Below are 21,149 nucleotides of genomic sequence, written 5' to 3' on the forward strand. Positions count from 1 at the left end.
TACAGCATGGATTCTACACTGAGAGTACAGCATGGATTCTACACTTAGAGTACAACATGGATTCTACACTGAGAGTACAGCATGGATTCTACACTGAGAATACAGCATGGATTCTACACCGAGAGTACAGCATGGATTCTACACTGAGAGTACAGCATGGATTCTACACTGAGAATACAACATGGATTGTACACTGAGAGTACAGCATGGATTCTACACCGAGAGTACAACATGGATTCTACACTGAGAGTACAGCATGGATTCTACACTGAGAGTACAACATGGATTCTACACTGAGAGTACAGCATGGATTCTACACTGAGAGTACAGCATGGATTCTACACCGAGAGTACAACATGGATTCTACACTGAGAGTACAGCATGGATTCTACACTGAGAGTACAGCATGGATTCTACACTGAGAGTACAGCATGGATTCTACACTGAGAGTACAGCATGGATTCTACACTGAGAGTACAACATGGATTCTACACTGAGAGTACAGCATGGATTCTACACTGAGAGTACAGCATGGATTCTACACCGAGAGTACAACATGGATTCTACACTGAGAGTACAGCATGGATTCTACACCGAGAGTACAACATGGATTATACACTGAGAGTACAGCATGGATTCTACACCGAGAGTACAACATGGATTCTACACTGAGAGTACAGCATGGATTCTACACCGAGAGTACAACATGGATTCTACACTGAGAGTACAGCATGGATTCTACACCGAGAGTACAGCATGGATTCTACACTGAGAGTACAGCATGGATTCTACACTGAGAGTACAGCATGGATTCTACAATGAGAGTACAGCATGGATTCTACACCGAGAGTACAGCATGGATTCTACACCGAGAGTACAGCATGGATTCTACACTGAGAGTACAACATGGATTCTACACTGAGAGTACAGCATGGATTCTACACCGAGAGTACAGCATGGATTCTACACTGAGAGTACAGCATGGATTCTACACTGAGAGTACAGCATGGATTCTACACTGAGAGTACAGCATGGATTCTACACTGAGAGTACAGCATGGATTCTACACCGAGAGTACAACATGGATTCTACACTGAGAGTACAGCATGGATTCTACACCGAGAGTACAGCATGGATTCTACACTGAGAGTACAGCATGGATTCTACACTGAGAGTACAGCATGGATTCTACACTGAGAGTACAGCATGGATTCTACACTGAGAGTACAGCATGGATTCTACACCGAGAGTACAACATGGATTCTACACTGAGAGTACAGCATGGATTCTACACTGAGAGTACAGCATGGGATTCTACACTGAGAGTACAGCATGGATTCTACACTGAGAGTACAGCATGGATTCTACACTGAGAGTACAGCATGGATTCTACACTGAGAGTACAACATGGATTCTACACTGAGAGTACAACATGGATTCTACACTGAGAGTACAACATGGATTCTACACTGAGAGTACAGCATGGATTCTACACTGAGAGTACAGCATGGATTCTACACTGAGAGTACAGCATGGATTCTACACTGAGAGTACAACATGGATTCTACACTGAGAGTACAACATGGATTCTACACTGAGAGTACAACATGGATTCTACACTGAGAGTACAGCATGGATTATACACTGAGAGTACAGCATGGATTATACACTGAGAGTACAGCATGGTTTCTATTATAGTTATAATTGTCAGCGTAATTTAAATGACATTCACATAATCAGGTTATTGTGAGCATAAATGTCACATGTTTATTAACCTTTGGAGTACCATCCCCTTTTGTGTGTATTTGGTTTATTTTAGTTTAATTTAGTTTGCAGTGACCTTTATTTGACATATTTTGTGGGCCTTGTTCTAATTTAGCATATTTTCCTTTGGTTTGCTGTGCTTCTCCTTTCCTTTATGTCTCTGAAAATACTTAATATAGACACCTCCCCATTGGGTGGTCTCCATGGAACTGCACCCTGGTTAGCTACACCTGGGCCTGGTTCACCTAACGAGCTACACCTGGGCCTAGTTCACTTAACGAGTACACCTGGGCCTAGTTCACCTAACGAGCTACACCTGGGCCTGGTTCACCTAACGAGCTACACCTGGGCCTAGTTCACCTAACGAGCTACATCTGGGCCTAGTTCACCTAACGAGCTACACCTAGGCCTAGTTCACCTAACGAGCTACATCTGGGCCTAGTTCACCTAACGAGCTACACCTAGGCCTAGTTCACCTAACGAGCTACATCTGGGCCTAGTTCACCTAACGAGCAACACCTAGGCCTAGTTCACCTAACGAGCTACACCTGGGCCTAGTTCACCTAAGGAGCTACACCTGGGCCTAGTTCACCTAACGAGCTACACCTGGGCCTAGTTACCCTAACAAGCTACCACACAACTGAAAAGGGGGCTTTCAGCTCCAGTTTGGGCCTGCTGCTGGATTAAGGTTGCAAAATACCCAGACCAAACTCTAGTGGATTACCTAGTAATGCATATTTGAAATGAAACAATTGTCTTTCCCAGTTCATCTTATTTCCATGGCAATTTCTTACTGTCCACTAGGGCCAACGCGAGCAACTATTACTATCTACTAGCCTGCGATCTACGGCTCAGAGGATCACGGGTTCAATAGAAGTTCTTTATTTGTTTCTGTTTTAACTCTATCCCAAACCTTAACCCTTCCCTTAACCCCTTGGAATTAACGTGTAAGGTTAACCCTGTTGCCTAAATTTAACCAACATTTCTAAATTCATTCCAATTCTCAACAGTCGTGGTAAATGTCAATTTAACTTTTACGCAGTCTGACTGACAGCTAACATAGGTAAAAATATGCTCTATTAGAACGGCCACACAGCCCATAGTCTGCAGACAACATCACAGACGGCCCCACACACAATAATTAAAATGGCCAGGAATGGCGTTTGTCTTCTACTGCAATTATGGCGAGGAATGGCATTTTCTTTGGTGCTTGTGTTGAGAGGGGTTGGGGGATTCCAGATTTCCTTTATATTTCCTCTTGATTCCAGGAAAATTCCAACTGGGATTTTTGGAAAACCTGCATGTTTCGGAAAAGGAGACCATGGGATGGGCGAAACCAATAAATGGAGACAACAGACCTACGACTGGCTAGCGAGTACCGGGGAAAGTGTGGCAGAGGCAGCTATCTTGGATAGTCCTCCGGCAGCACGGACTATATCTTTGGGTCCGAGTTTGTTTAATCCTTCTTCTGATTTGTGTTTGTGAATGTGTGGCCTGGTTGATTGAGATAAAAACCTTTTAAACATTTCCAACCGTGTCTGTGTGGTGGCCTGGGATCCCTAGTAACCTCCTTTGACATAAACAACATCAACTGTGTATGAAAGCTATCAAGAACTTCACTCTCAATTTCTCTTACTGTTAATTATTCATTTCAGCTGAAGCTCTATCAAAATAAAACTTTGGATTGAAGACGATTATTTTTAAAGTAATTTCATTGCGTGCAGTGAAAAGAGCATTGGGTCCTCTCCAATGGTAATGTGTTTTCTGAGATGTGCCCATTCCGTCGGACTGCTGGAGTGTGAAGTGGATGGTAATTCCAACTTCATTGACCTATAATAAGGTTGGGCAGTCTTCAGAATCTAATACACAGCACAGGAAGATGACATTCAGGGCAAATGGACACCTCCGTTTAATAATAATTGTTCACATTGTCAGTGTATGAGCGGATTCATAATAGCTTGAAGCTTTTAGCTGATGATGACGGCACTAAATTCAACCTACACAAAAGTCCAAGTAATTTCCTTTGTGACAATCAGATAAGCACTGACCATCATTGCACAGGTTTCTTAAGGTTACCGGCACTTAGAATTCAAAACCAACTGACACTGCATGCAGACATACTGTACATCTATTCAACTACACTTCTTATATAACCTTTTCTATCTAGGTTAGTCGGATTTAGATCCCATTTATTTTACAAGATAGACCTTCATACTAAATGACAAACTGATATTTCCCTATGGCGCTGTCCCTTGACAGTTTAGCTGTACTGTATTTCAGACTCTCTCCTCTCCTCTCCTCTCCTCTCCTCTCCTCTCCTCTCCTCTCCTCTCCTCTCCTCTCCTCTCCTCTCCTCTCCTCTCCTCTCCTCTCTTCTCTTCTCTTCTCTTCTCTTCTCTTCTCTTCTCTTGTCCTCTCCTCTCCTCTCCTCTCCTCTCCTATCCTCTCCTCTCCTCTCCTCTCCTCTCCTCTCCCCTCTCCTCTCCACTCCCAGAAGTGCCTTTCTCTCAGGCCTACATGTGGTATCTCCAGACTAAAGTGTTTCCTCTTACTGGAAACAATGAACAGTTGCTTACAGCTGATACACATGAAGGTGGTTGCCATGAGAACATCCTGATGGTTAACGCCATGCCAGCGTTCCATCCCCAGTTCAAAAAGGAGCAATTATCTGATGACATCAAAGAGCAGTGATTCCATAGAAAGGAAGCACAGAGCCAGGCAACAGATGAGATATTCAACCAACAGATGGTGGGTTTTCCCCTTATTTGGAGCGTCTAACTAAACACCTAATAAGGGACAAATACGTTCCCCCAAATGACTCCCTTTTGGGTAGTGTAATTTTGTAGAAAACAAAACATTTGAATATTTTAACATTGTCATAAAATGTTCAACTTAATAAGAAAACGAGTTTTCCCATTTTGACTACAGTGAGGGGTGCCAAATAAAGTAACAGGGTTAACCGTAACAGGGCTGACGATTTCATCTAATAACAGCCATCAATCCTCTTGTGACAGGAGGAATGGAAGCTTGCGTGCAATAGGGAGGGGCAATTGAATGCACGCTTCACAAAAAAACATGTAATTGTCAAAACATTACCAGACTATCTATGGGTTACAGGGTTGACGTGTTAAGCTTGACTCGCTCGGTTCTCCAACACAACACACCAGAAAATGGCCAAGAAGATTAGAACCAGCTCACCTGCTTTTACACTATGCTTTTACTGTTAGATGTTCAATGTTTCTTCTGAAAAAAATATAAAGGAATAGTTTACCATATTAAAATGAGAGTTAAGTTCACATAGCAGTTTATTTTATCACTGATCACATGAAATTAATAATAATCTTCAACAATAATCTACATTCATCTCCAATTTAGTTAAAGCAACAAAATACTGCAACTAGGGCTTTATACTGATGGTGAAAACTTGGAGTAATTTTGTGGATAAAATTGTCCTAGAAGTCACTTTAGTCAATTCTGGCACTTTACCAAGTCTTTACTCAAATATAAAATCTGATTTATTGAACTGTACATGTGGTCTATATTAAAGGGCACTTCATTTAATGTAACAGGCTTTTAAATGTTCAATATTGGTGCACAATTTCTAATTAAAATATCAAAGGGACTCAAAACGAACTTATTCCTTGGATTGACCCATAAACACATGCACAGATCTCAGAATCTTTTGTCTGTAAGAAAATTATTCATAAATAAGATGTCTATTACTGTACAGTACATGATGAAACAGAACAGCTCTACTGTATCTGCGATATGATCTTTCAATTATACATCTCCTAGTACGATTTGATCTCTTTTTGCTGAGAGCAATGAGATTGTTGGATCAAACAGCACATCCAAAGAGCTTTGATCTCTGCTAACCTCACGTGGTTACCCATGTTTCTCCAGTCTCATTTACTGACAGGCTTCTGACCAGTGATGTTAAATATGGTCCCAAGGTGCAAGTCACTGTGTTTGGCCATGGCCCGTTAATCCCCTTTCCTCTTTCATGATTGACCAATGGGTGAACATGGTGGAGGAGGAGTTGAAGTACTGTGAGGCAATGGTGAAAGTTCAGGGAAAATGCAATCATGTAATGACCTTCCATCTCTCTATGACCATCCGTTCATAGAGAGATACCGGTGTTTATTTGATCACTTGTATTTGAGGTTTGAGTCCAACATTCACTTTTTATAAAGTGCTTTTCACAACAAACAGATTGTAATGTGTGTGCAGAAGGTGAGTTTAATAAACATGGACAAGGCAGATAAACAAAACAGGCGAAGTGTACTGAACGTGAACCAAACCAGTACTGGCTGATGACTTAGGCTGCAGAGGGATAAATAATGCGAGAATAATCAAAGTGATGATGAAGTCCAGGTGTGCGTAATGATGGGGAGCAGGTGTGCATAATGATGGTGCCTGGACCGGTGGTTAGTAGACTGGCGACTACCTGGGCCGGAGAGCGGGAGTAGGCATGACACAGATTAGACATGTTAATGAGAGCGACACACAGAAGGAGGTACTCTACATGTCTGCATGAGAGTCTAAAATGTCCATCAAATTCCAGGGTGTATCCATCTGTGGCAAAGTTACTGATATAACAAATGGACCGACATTTCAACCACTTTAGGTCTTCTTCAGGCTCCTCCTATTTCCTGTGCATTATTTATGCTTTAAAAGCATATAAGCAGTATGCAGGGTGGCTACATTGAACAATCTCAAATATATTTTGATTTGTTTAACACTTGTTTGGTTACTACATGATTCCATATGTGTTATTTCGTAGTTTTGATGTCTTCACTGTTATTCTACAATGTAGACAAAAGTCTAAATAAAGAAAAACCCTGGAATGAGTAGGTGTGTTCAAACTTTTGACTGTGTAATGTGTACGCTGGGAGTGGGGAAGCAGGTACAGGGAGTGAATCATTTAATAAATAAACTAACACGGACCTAAACAAGAAACACGAAAAGCGTATAGACATGGAACAGAAACAGAGTAAATAACGCTTAGGGAGAGAACCAAAGTGAGTGACAGTTATAGGAAAGGAAATAAGGAAGGTGATGGAGTCCAGGGGAGTCTGAAAAGGCGCTGGTGCGCGTAACGATGGTGACATCGTTGTGCGTAATAATAAGCAGACTGGAGACCTTGAGATTATGATTATGCACTTTGTGGCCATTTTAATTACGGAATATTTTCACATGTGTTAGCTGTCAGTCAAACTGCAGAAAAGTGAAACAGAAACAACTCAACAGTTACCTTAAGAATTTAATTCAGAGTGGTCAAGGCAAGGTCCATATTACATTTTTATCATCTATCGCCAACCAGGTGCCCTTAGAGAGTTCCTCAATGAGCTTGACACCTTGATAAGCTAATTTCCTGATGATGGCTCACCACTCATTGTACTGGGTGACTTCAACCTGTCGTGACATTGTATTAGTTAATGTGACGACTGTTGCTCATCGAATGATTAAAGGTTTCTAATTGCGTGATTAAATGAATTCAGCAATTATTAACTCATTAACCTGGGGCACCATGAGAAAATTAGTTTTATTGAGTTTCTATTTCCTAAATTAACTCAAAGAATATCAGAATATCGATTTTACAACAGTCGCTAATTAATCAGTTACCTCTACAGTCTAGTTCTGAACGTCGCATAACCCGGGAATCTGCACGGACCCGGGTCTCACCAATGAGTTTGTACCACACCGATCTTAGTGGAATATTTATTTACTAGAAAGCTAAAATGATGATAAAAGATACATATACACAAAACACAGTCTAGGCTATTGATTAGAACTTAGTGTAACGGGCCAACACACTATGGCGCGTGTTACCCAAAATGGGGATTTAAAAGAGAGAGAAAAAGAGAAAGTACACTAGAGAAATATACATTTGGGTGCATTTGTCAGCTATGTTTATTTTAATCCTAGCCCCGAACTGCCGCTCTTATGGGTCAGAATATAATGATGTAATTACGTGTGGGAGGTCTCAAATAGGAAGCTCCGTGTGTTGTTTAGGCTTCTCAATGATGCACTTCTCCGGCGTAACTCTCTGGTTGTCCTCACGATGTCAGTGTCCTTTTGGTCTGATTCCTCACCCTTGTTCTGGGAGGGGTCTTCTGAGGACAGACAGCTCTGTAGCTCAGAGCTCACAGCGTAGGAAAGAAACAGTGTAGATACCACGATTCGATGGAGAGTGGAGGTTAGGTGGTCCGTCTTGAATTCACCCGCTTAGACACAGCTACTCATCAGTAACATGGGTAGAAAAATATTTCTTTGTCTTCAACCTTGGGTTGAGTTTTGGGTTCGTTGACTTTTTAGACCTCGGCTGCAGCTTGGGTCACGTAGTCTCATATGTTAATTCTGTACTCACAGGTTTTATATCCTCGGGTCAGAAGTGGGCATAACTGCCTTTAGGGCAATTCTCTGGGCGTACCAAGTTATGGGCAAGGTTAGACAACTATTTTAGACAACTAACTTCACATTTCATCTTTACCAAAACATTCTCTTTGATTTGGACATTTTTCACACAACGTACAATGTATAAACATCAAGCATGTCCTAGGAAAACTCTTAAAGTTACAATGTTTTCGTAATAATGTCATCTATTAACCTTCAATAACAAAACAAAAATGACATACATTTTCATATTCCATCTATCGTCATGACCACCATTGTGGCTGACGGAAACCATTGTTCCAAAGTCCCTTTATTTCATGTTTAATGTTCTGAGGCTGGTTCTCCATAGTGAGAGGACAAAGGAATGTTGTCTGTAGTCTAAGATTTACCATGGGCGTGAGGGGTCATAAAACCCCACATTTTCAGACCCCTAGATCTCTCCTCCTCTGTTGGGGTTGAGTGATAATATGTAGGGTTGTGGTCTCCTGTAACCTGACCTGATAAGGACAGTCATGACAAACCTCCTGAGGTCTCCTTTTGATTAATTTCTTTCCACCTTTTTCTTTCCATTACCTTCCTCTTTTGACCACACCCTTTCCCAGTCCCCTTTCCACTCACAAGACACACTTGACCTCATCTTTACTAGATGCTGTTCAACTACTAATCTCACTGCAACCTCCCTCCAGGTCTCTGATCACTACTTGGTTTCCTCTTCTATCTCCAGCTCCTCCAACCCTAACCACTCAGCCCCTACTGAGATAGTCATGTGCCATCTCAAACTTTGCTCTCTCCCACTAGTCTCTACTATTCTATCCTATTGTCTGTCCTTTCTGCTAAATCCTTCTCCCTCCTGTCTCCTGATTCTGCCTCTTCGACCCTACTCTTCTCCCTTTCTGAATCCTATGACTCTCATTGTCCCCTTTCCTCCTGGCCGGCTCGGCCCTCCCCTGCTGCTCCATGGCTGTGAATCATTTGCGAGCTTACAGAACAGGGATGCCGCCAGCTGATTGAAAATGGAGAAAAACTAAACTTCCAAATTACATCCTTTCACTCTTCCTCTGTATCTGTTGCTAAAGCCACTTTATATCGCTGAAAATATCAAGCTCTTACCCTAGAAAGAAAATATCAACCTCTTACCCTAGAAAACTCTTTCCAAACTTCTCCTCCCTCCTTAATCTTCCACCCCCTCCCAACTCTGTGGACAACTTTGTCAACCACTTTGAAATTAAGATTTACGACATCTGCTCCTCATTCACTCAGACTATTGAATCCACTGGTTCCACTCACACAAAACTACCCTACACCTTCACCTCTTTCTCCCCTCTCTCTAAAGTAGAAATCCTGCGACTAGTGATGTCCTGCCGCCCAACAACCTGCCACTCAACCCCATCCTCTACTCTCTTCTCCATCTCTGGAGAATTTCTCCCATTCCTCACTCCCCCCATCAACTCATCTCTGACCCCTAGCTCTGTCACCTTTGACTTTAAAATGGCCTACTCAAGAAATCAACACTCATCTCTTTTTTTGTCTAAAACTACAGACCGGTACTCCTTCTTTCCTTTTGATCCAAAACACTTGAGTGTGCTGTCTCTGACCAACTATCACTCTCTCTCTCAGAACGATCTAACGGTTGAGTGACTCGTTCAAGACGAGTCACTCAACCGAGACTGCTCTCCTCTGTGTCACAGAGGCTCTCTGCACTTCCAAAGCTGACTCTCTCTCCGCTCTTATCCTCCTAGATCTAACTGCTGCCTTCAACACCATGAACCATCAGATCCTTCTCTCAGGGCTAGGAATCTCAGGCTCTGCACACTCTTGGATTCTATCCTACCTGGCAGGCCGCTCCTACAAAGTGATGTGGAGAGGATCTGTGTCTGCACCACATGCTCTCACTACTGGTCTCCCCCAGGGCGTGATTCTAGGCCCTCTCTTATTCTCTCTATACACTCAGCTCTGTCATGTCTTCACATGGTCTCACCTATAATTGCTATGCAGATGACACAACTCTGTTTCTCCTTTTCCCTTCTTACACCAAGGTGGCGACACGCATCTCTGTGTGCCTTGTCAAGCTCAACCTTGACAAGACGGAGCTGCTCTTTCTCCTGTGGAAGGCCTGCCCATCCCATGACCTCTCCATCATGGTTGACAACTCCATGGTGTCCCCCTCCCAGAGGGCAAAGAACCTTGGTGTGACCCTGGACAACACCCTGTTGTTCTCTGTAAACATCAAAGCAGTGACTTGCTCCTGCAGGTTCATGCTCTACAACATTCTCACAGTATGACCCTGCCTCAAACAGGAAGCGGCACAGGTCACTTGTCATCTAAGTTGTAGGTCACTTGTCATCTCTCGTCTGAACTACTGCAACTCACTGTTGGCTGGGCTCCCAGTTTGTGCCATCAAACTCCAACAACTTATCCATAACGCTGCAGCCCGACTGTGTTCAACTTTCCCAGGTTCTCCCATGTCACCCCGCTCCACTCCACTGGCTTCCAGTTGAAGCTCGCATCCACTACAAGACCATGGTACTTTCCTAAGGAGCAGAACGAGGAACAACCCCTCCCTAGTTTCAGGCTCACACCCTACATCACAACCGAGTACTCTTTTCTGCAACCTCTGGTCTCTCGGCCCTCCCATCCCTGTAGGAGGGTAGCTCCCACTCAGCCCAGTCGAAGCTCTTCTCTGTCCTGGCACCTCTTGAAGCAAGGACTGCAGAGTACCTGCCCATCTGAAACCTCTACCTCTTCAAAGAGTATCTGATGATTCAAAAATATAAGACATGGGTCACATTGTAGATGTGTACATTGTAGGTCCTGTACTTTTTTACCCTCTCTACAGCCTTTGTTGAACTGCAATTGGAACTTAATGCAGGTCACATAAACATGTATCTGATGATTTATGAATATGTGCATTGGATGGTGCCCTCATTGATCATGTCCCCACTTACAAATATCTGGGTATCTGGATTGACAAAAAAAAGCATGTTGATGAGTTAGTTAAGAAATAATAAATTAAAAAGGGCTTATTTTCTAGAAAAATGTAATGACTTAAAAAAAAAAATAATAATTCAGTCGACATTCACACTGGTTATAGACTATGACAATATTGCCGATAGAAATGCAGCTGCCACTGTCTTGAAGCCATTGAATGCAGTTTATCATAGCACGCTACGCTTTATTACGGGTGAAAGATTCAGTACACATCACTGCATTTTGTATGAGCAAGTAGGCTGGCCATCTTTTTGTTTATAAAGCCCTCCTGCATAAACTTACAGAAATATGAGATACCAGACCTGGTCTCGGGAATGGTTAACTCTGGAGTTCCCTTTGATATCCACAGAGTTCGGTAAATCTGATTGTAAACTGGAATAATCTCCAAGGCATTGTAAAATTGGATGAATTGGTGCCTCTAGGGCAATTCAAAAGCCTGATTGATGACCTTGTTACTGAAAAATGTGTTTGTTTTCTGTGATTGTGTTTTGCTCTTCATGTATTGATGTTTATTTGCTATTTGTTTATTTGGTTCCCAATTAGTTTTTTCAGCTACTCTTCCTGTGGTCCACAAAAAATGAATGACCATCCAATGTTGTACCTAGGAGTTTAGCTTCCTGATCTTGCTCAATGGTTACACCCTTTATGTTTAGGTCTCAGATAATTGTACTTTAGTTTTAGATGTAGTTAAGGTACTCCAAAGTCTTTTCCAATTGTATTTTATGTTATTATCTTTGTTTGGAAATATAATTTTGTCTTCTTTTTGCACAATTTTCTAATTCAACATCAATCCAGAGGGCTGGAACAGTTCTCACAGTTAGTTTCTTAAAACCTCTTAAAGCTAGGGGGCACAATTTTTATTTTTGGAAAAATAACGTTCCCAAAGTAAACTGCCTATTTCTCAGGACCAGATGCTAGAATATGCATATAATTGACAGCTTAGGATAGAAAACACTCTAAAGTTTCCAAAACTGTAAAAATATTGTCTGTGAGTATAACAGAACTGATTTTGCCGTCCTTATTTTGAAACCCCTGTCTTTCTATGCATCCCTATTGCCCATTGAAATGGATATTAACCAGATTCCTTTTTCTATGGCATCCCTAAGGTGTCTACAGCCTTTAGACGTAGTTTTACGCCTTTATGTTGAAGAATGAGCGTAAACGAACACATTGCGTAAGTGGCCAGCTGATGGCTCTCAGAGTGATTCTTGCGTAAAAGAGAGAGGTAGCCATTTTTCCTCCCGGTCCTACTGAAAAGCTAACTGTCCCGGTTGATATGTTATCGAATAGATATTTGAAAAACACCTTGAGGATTGATTATAAAAAACGTTTGCCATGTTTCTGTCGATATTATGGATATAATTTGGAATTTTTTCGGGGTTGTCATGAACCCTATTTCCGGTGGATTTCTGAACATAACGTGACAAACAAACGGAGGTATTTTGGGTATAAAAATAATCTTTATGGAACAAAAGGAACATTTGCTGTCTAACTGGGAGTCTCGTCAGTGAAAACATCCGAAGATCATCAAAGGTAAACAGTTTATTTGATTGCTTTTCTGATTTTCGTGACCAAGCTTCCTGCTGCTAGCTGGACATAATGCTATGCTAGGCTATCGATAAACTTACACAAACGCTTGTCTTGCTATCGCTGTAAAGCATAATTTCAAAATCTGAGACGACAGGGTGATTAACAAAAGGCTAAGCTGTGTTTCACTATATTTCACTTGTGATTTCATTAATATGAATATTTTCTAGTAAGATTATTTGACCGTTGCGCTATGCTAATTAGGGTAGTTGCTGACAATTCTCCCGGATCCGGGATGTTAACAGGTGCATGCATGTCAACAATTGGCATGAATAATTGTACAAATACTTCCTGGATTCACTTCCTCATATACTGAACACCTGACCAACATTGATGTTTTGTAAATCCTGAAAAAACATTTAGTATGATCTCTTATAAATTACTTTAGGCCCAACCTTTGGCTCATTGTCCTTGTTATTGCCACGGTGTTATGGTCACTACAGCCAATGGAAACTGATATTAATTTGGCTCGCAAGCCAAAGAACAGCATCCTAACCATGAAGCACGGGGGTGGCAGCGTCATGTTGTGGGGGTGCTTTGCTGCAGGAGGGATTGGTGCACTTCACAAAATTAATGGCATCATGAGGCAGGAAGATTATGTGGATATATTGAAGCAACATCTCAAGACATCAGTCAGGAAGTTAAAGCTTGCTCGCAAATGGTCTTCCAAATGGACAATGACCCCAAGCATACTTCCAAAGTTGTGGCAAAATAGCTTAAGGACAACAAAGTCAAGGTATAGGAGTGGTCATCTCAAAGCCCTGACCACATTCCCATAGAAAATGTGTGGGCAAAACTGAAAAAGTATGTGCGAGCAAGGAGGCCTACAAACCTGACTCAGTTAAACCAGCTCTGTCAGGAGGAATGGGCCAAAATTCACCCAACTTATTGTGGGAAGCTTGTGGAAGGCTACCCAAAACATTTGACCCAAGTTAAACAATTTAAAGGCAATGCTACCAAATACTAATTGAGTGTATGTAAACTTCTGACCCACTGGGAATGTGATGAAAGAAATAAAAGCTGAAATAATTCATTCTCTCTACTATTATTCTGACATGTCACATTCTTCAAATAAAGTGGTGATCCTAACTGACCAAAACAAGGATTTTTTACTAGGATTAAATGTCAGGAATTGTGAGAAACTGAGTTTAAATGTATAAGGTGTATGTAAACTTCCGACTTCAACTGTATATGGATCCGTTGTTTCAAAATATCCACATAATTTTCCTGCCTCGTGATGCCATCTATTTTGTGAAGTGCACCAGTCCCTCCTGCAGCAAAGCACCCCCACAACATGATGTTTAGGATGTCACGGTTGGGATGGTGTTCTTCGGCTTGCAAGCCTCCCCCTTTTTCCTCCAAACATAACGATGGTCATTATGGCCAAACAGTTCTATTTTTGTTTCATTAGACCAGAGGACATTTCTCCAAAAAGTATGATCTTTGTCCCCATGTGCAGTTGCAAACTGTAGTCTGGCTTTTTTATGGTGGTTTTGGAGCAGTGGCTTCTTCCTTGCTGAGCAGCCTTTCAGGTTATGTCGATATAGGACTCGTTTTACTGTGGATATAGATACTTCCGACTTCAACTGTATTATTATGGGCTTTTCAATGCCCTTTCCTTGCCAGCTAATCGGACATAATGTGGAGACAGATTAAAGCAATGTGTGTGTGTAAGTGAGTGTGTGAGTGTGTGTGTGTGTGTGTGTGTGTGTGTGTGTGTGTGTGTGTGTGTGTGTGTGTGTGTGAGAGTGTGTGTGTGTGTGTGTGTGTGTGTGTGTGTGTGTGTGTGTGTGTGTGTGTGTGTGTGTGTGTGTGTGTGTGTGTGTGTGTGTGTGTGTGTTTGTGTGTGTGTGTGTGTGTGTGTGTGCGTGACGTTGGGCTGAAGCTATTGACTGTGAATTTTGGACATTGACCGAATGTAAGCAATGTACCCAGGCTACTGTATATGGCAGCATTCATAGCTGGGATACATTCTTTCTGCATCTAGCGCATAGGTTCAGAGAAGTCCTCATTGAGGAAGATGTTGGTTCCTCTCAAGTTCTTGGCTCTCTCCGGGTCTCTCCAGGCTTTGGACCAGGTCTCTCTTGGAAAAGAGATGTTATCTCAATGAGAAAAAAACTCAAAAAATAAATAATAATAAAAAACAGCCATTTTGTCCTTAAACATCAGGAACTTGACCACAATCTTTTTGGGTGTGTCACCTGGTCTGGTTACATGTTTTTCAGACCTGTGTGTGTGCTCCACCTGAATCAATATGTGAATATTGATGTGTATATTGATCTATGTATTGTACATTGATGTGTATTGATGTGTAGGGCTCATCTGTGAAAGACAGTCCCTGTCGAAAAGAAGGTTAAACACAAAAATAAAAGTTGCTTAGTAAATCTGTCTTTCATAATAGCCAGTGCTTATCCATCTGCTGACCTCACCGGATGTCACTGAATCATTACACTTGAACTGTCTGGCTAGCTAGCTAGCTAACAAATTCACTGTGCCGTTAATCTTCTAATTCATTGATTTTTACACAAGTTATTACCAAGTACCTAAGCTGTTCTCTGAAAGACATGTTTCCCATCCAAAGACTTTGGCATTACAACTACATCAGGAATTGGTGAAACAACAGGAACAGACTGACACCTGGGCTAGTATGAATGAACTGTCCGTCATGTTGTTAGTTTCTGTGTCAGCGAGAGAAAAATGTTGTTACAGAAATCATTTCACCATGTAGTGTCTGATCTGACGTGTTTTGGCACCAACTCTGCTTTCCTGTTCAAACAGACATACAAGTGCGCACACACACACACACACACACACACACACACACACACACACACACACACACACACACACACACACACACACACACACACACACACACACACACACACACACACACACACACACACACACACCACTTATGCACATGTGCATACACACGCACACACACTACTTATGCGCATGTACGTCCACACACACCACTTATTTTCACATACACATGCACCCACAGATACCAGGTGTTTCCTTAAGGAAAACGTAGCACCAGACATTTGAACGGCAACATTTTAATTTACTGGACATTTGAGAAAGGTACCAGACCCATATGCATTGGGAGCGTAACCTGATTAGGGCGTCTCAGAATGACAGAAATCACATTTAGAATATGGTTATTCATATTAACAGAACACACAAGTCGAGGATGGAACGATGTGAGGTCCTTCTTACCAAATTCGGATGTGCACTTTGAACATGTTAGAATAACTGTCTACATGTACTTTTCCTCAGCCAACAAGATGAGTAACAAACAGCAGAATCACTAGCCCATGTCAATCTACTATAGTAGAACGTTTAGGCTATCTATTCCATTGATCAGCTTGTCGAGGAAGAAACAGCCTATTCCAAATAGACTCTGGGACAGTTGTGGGACGATAGATCCCAAATGTATACAACCAGTAGGCCTAGACTACGTTATTTTTTTTTTAAAAGCAATGAGTCTGATGCAACAGACCTGAACATTTAACTTGACATGTTGATACACTATTATTTCGTCAAAAGAGCACTGCATGGGAGCGGTTTCATGTGACGGAGATGAAATAATACGTTTTAGAAAGAGGAGATCTAATAAGCTACCTTGAAGCAAGGTAAGACATGCCTCATAATATGTATTAAAATATTCAGGTTTCAAACAATTAAGTATATGTTTTCAAAATGGATACTGCCTCCAGCTCATTGAAAGTGGTGTGTGATGCGCTAATGAAGCCTGCCTATTGATGCCGATTGATGATGAGGTAAAAAAAACTTCCGACACCGACAACTGGGAAAAAATGAGCTCCGACTGGGATTTTTTTTTTAGAACGGTCATCCAACACGTGTTAGGGAAGATTCAGAATTTGTTGGTAACATATGTAAGATGTTTTATATTTATCAAATGGGTGTAAGTTAATTCTCATCAGAATGGTATTTTTGTATAATACTGTGGCAGGGGTTGCAGTATCTGTTCTATGTCAAGACTAAGTTGCATGGCCGCTGAGAGGGGAGAGGTCAAAGTGTCATCATGTGTAAGCATATCTTTTGCTCCACTGTGTGTGTGCCAGTTCACTCCCTAGTTTTCCCATCGGAGATGGCAGTGTCTGGAATCATTCTCCTCTCCGTGAGTTTGTCCAGAAGGTTGTATTTTGAGTTGGTTGTATCTAAATGACAATTTGATATATGCCTGTTGATATGGAGGGTTGGTTTATGGTTCTGGGGTTTGAGTAAGGAGACAAAGCTGAACGATTTATTTATGTCTATGCTGTCTTATCCTGTGTGTGTGTCTTTACTATAAAGGACCTCATTTACAATGTGGAAGGGGCTCTCCGAGAATTCATGGTTAGACACTGAATCGATCTGAGAGTCACAGGGTTGTGATAGAGCTCATATAATTAAAGATGGACTTTGATAACTAACTCTGACTTGTGTGTGTGGTTTGCTCCCATGATTTGGTAAATAGAGGAAATTTCCACGACACACGGAATTCCAACCCAGGAACTCGGGGCTCTTTCTAGAGCTCCGACTTTCCGACTTGAAGATCACTGACGTCATGATTTGACCTCGTATTTTTCAGAGATCCCAGATACCTTGAAAGCACGACAAGATGCTGCAGCAGCAGCAGCTCTAGCAGCGTCTGACAGATTTTCCACTCGAAGGCTCTGTATCCGTATACTGTACTCGTGTGATAAATGCATAAGAAATATACTGTACACACATGCCAATGTAATTCCACAAAATTATGCAAATGACCCCTAGACCGATAAGCATGACCAGTGAAATGTATTTAATGCAGCTGGTATTTCCATCAGTTATTTCCAACAGGATTTTCTATTCTTCTCCCGGACAATTTGATTTATCTGCTTTTCTGTTTTACATCTTTCAAACTTTTGATTGACAGCTTTCCCATCTGATAAGACCTCTGTTCCAAACTTTTTTTCAGAGTTCTCTTTTTCACCAGGCTCCCTCGCTTGCTCACTCAACCTGGCACAGAGATCAGGAGTGAGGGAACGAGGGAGAGATGGAGAGGAGCGCACTAGAGGAAATTGAGGAATTATATTATTATTAGGTTCACCTCCCAGACCTTTAATGGTGTGCTTATCTGAGTCAGCGGCATATAAAGGGACATTCACAACAGCATATTCACAAAGCAGCACCAGAATAACCGACACCATGGTCTTAGCTAGATGTATTTATACACCATTGCTTGGTGTTGGGCGACACTACCTCAGATCCCAGAGGAAGTGATGTCACTGCATGATGGTCTTGTTTACCACTAGCTAGGTTACATCTGCCGGCACCTCAGAAACTAAAATGACCAGACGTTTAGGTCATTGCTTCCGTTTATTGAAGTGTCCATTGCTTATCCATCTGAGTGATGTCTGCCATTCTATGGTTAGCTACTGGGGAGGATCCTGGAGTCATTTCAGAAATAAAGAGACCATGAGGCGTGAGATACCCACCTCGCTCGCACAGATCGCATGCCTGCCTGCCTGCCTGCCTGCCTGCCTGCCTGCCTGCCTGCCTGCCTGCCTGCCTGCGTGCCTGCCTGCCTGCCTGCCTGCCTGCCTGTCTGTCTGTCTGTCTGTCTGTCTGTCTGTGTGTCTGTGTGTCTGAGTCTTTTACAAATTTACCCATTGCAGCTTTATCACCAACCTTTTTTCCTTGAATGCAATGTAATGACTAATGCATCAAAGCCCTTGACACATATCTATGCATTAATATCCTGTCTGTTGTGGTGGGAGAGAGGAGAGAGAGGTGAAGAAGGGAAAGGGAGAGAGAGAGAAAGAGAGATGAGAGGAGGGGGAGGTAGGGAGGGATATAAGTAGGGAGAGAGAATGGACAGGGAGGGGAGGAGGGAAAAAGAGAGAAGGGGGAGGGTAAAGGGAGTGGGAGAGCGGAGAGAGGAAGAGATTGAAGGAGGGAGGGTGGTGAGAGGAGGGAGAGAGGAGGCAGAAGGAAAGTAAGGGGAAAAAGAGGAAGCAGAGAGAGAGAAGAAGGGGGGAAAGAGGGAGGGAGAGATTGAAGAGAGTGAGAGGGAAGGACTAGAGAATAGAGAGAGAGAGGCTTGTCTGTCTGTGAGTTTATATTTCTGTCTGTTTACCCATTGCAGCTTTATCACCAACTTTTTTTGCCTTGAATGCAAAGTATTGACTTATTCGTCAATCACTTTTGATGCATATCCATGTGTCAATATACGTGATGCATATACTGTTTATGATGTATTGACTTATCCATTGTGCTTCTTGAGACATATTTTTGCAAAAGCATTCCAGACTGACGCTTATATGTTACAGTTTTTTCTGAATGCTTAAACACTAACAGTGATTCGTGAAGCACTATCTCTGAAACCATTAACACTTGTAGCCAATGCATTTACCAAGTGTGCCAATCTGAATGCACGTTCTCTGCTTTACACTCAGGTTGTAATTTTATAACATACTTTTTGCAAAACTGTAAACACAACTCACTGCTTTACACTCAGTTTGCAATTTAATAACACACTTCTAGCAAAACTGTAAAAATTGGTCTCTACATTGCTACACTACTTCGCCAATTGCCTTTCTACATTGACACATGTGAAAACACTTTTAGATAATGAGTTCACCTACAGGCCACAAGTAAACATTTGGTTTGGACAACAATGGAGGTCACTATTGGACAGAGAGTATGAGGGGTGAGAACTAGAGGAGGATGAGGAGGAGGAGGAAGAGGAGGATGAGGAGGAGGACGAGGAGGTGAAGAAGTAAGAGGAGGAGAAGGAAGAGGTGAAGTAGGATGGGGAGAAGGAGAGGAAGAGGAAGTCAGGAACACAATAATGGATGAAATCAGAGCGACTGTGGTTGACCATGTTGTAAACCATGGGATGAGCATGAGGGAGGCTGGGAAACGGGTTCAAACAAATCTGAGCCGCTATACTGCTGCAGGTATCGTTCGGATATTTCGAAATGAGAACCTGTAAGTAACTGTTCTGTAGTCTTACTGCTACAGTAATATGTACTGTACTTTCATAATGAGAGGGATCTATCACTAAAACCATTCAAATGTTTTTACAGAACTGTAAGAAAACCAGTATCTGGTGGAAGAGGTCGACTGTTCACCCCAGAGCAGGAGACCCACATTGTAAATATGGGCATTGCAAATAACTGCATCAGACTCAGAGAACTGCAGAACCACATAATGTCAGATGACACCATATTCTAAAATGTCAACAGAGTGAGTCTCTCTGCACTGTCTCGTTTACTGAAACATAACAGAATTTGGATGAAGCAGCTGTACAGAGTGCCTTTCGAAAGAAACTAACTCAGACCGTGTAAAACAACTGAGATATGAATATGTGCAGATAAGCTATAGTATCCTATCATTGGTACTGGATCTGGACGTGTATGGTGCTACATCATATTGACTGATCCCTGTCTTTTCCTACTTTTCTACATTGTTTTGTCTTGTCTCTTTCATAGAGTCATGGAGGTTGAAGCAGATGCAGTTCATCATGAGCTAATATATGTGGAAGAGGCAGGTTTCAACCTTGCAAAAACAAGGGGCCTCTACAGAAATATCATCGGACACCGTGCCATCATCAACGTCCTGGGACAACGTGGTGGCAATATAACAATGTGTGTGGCTATTAGTCAAAACGGCGTCATTACAGTTTTTTCCAACTGCTTACACACATTTTCAAAACTGTCTCCTTTTTTTCAAAACTCTACACACAATTCCCAAAACTGCACACACAAAATGCAAAATGCCTCACATCTCCTTCAAAATGTAACACTGCATTCAAAATGCAATAAACACGTGTCAGAATGAAGCATTGGCATCAAATGGCAAACACTGCTTTCATAATAGTACATTTTTGGATATACCATGTAAACACTGTTGTTCTAAATCTAAAGCTCTTTGGTATTTCATAGGCTTATATCTACATTTCAATACAATGTTCTACAGTGAAAGTAATCTGCTGAGAGGGGTAACAAGTACACTGTAAACACCAATGCAATGTCGAAACAGAAAATATTTATTAGGCCAAACATTACTGTTGTATACAGTAGCATACAACAAAACCATAAACATATGTAAACCAAAAGTATATTCTTTAGAATACAGTAAAGAACACAATTGTGTGTGTGGGGGGACAGTCCAGGAATTGGTAGGGGGGGGGACAGTCACCAGTGCTAAGCTACCCTTCATCTCTTCACCGGCCTGGGTCTGGCCACAATATTTCGTCCACATCACAAGATACGTTTTCTCTTGCCAAATATCAAGGGAAGTATCTCCTAGCATGGCGTATCCAACCTTGGACAGAGGCAACCTCTATGTCCCCACATGGAGGGAAGTATCTCCTAGCATGGCGTATCCAACCTTGGACAGAGGCAACCTCTATGTCCCCA

This window comes from Oncorhynchus clarkii, chromosome 30 (assembly GCF_045791955.1).
Source record: "Oncorhynchus clarkii lewisi isolate Uvic-CL-2024 chromosome 30, UVic_Ocla_1.0, whole genome shotgun sequence".
Classification (NCBI taxonomy): domain Eukaryota; kingdom Metazoa; phylum Chordata; class Actinopteri; order Salmoniformes; family Salmonidae; genus Oncorhynchus; species Oncorhynchus clarkii.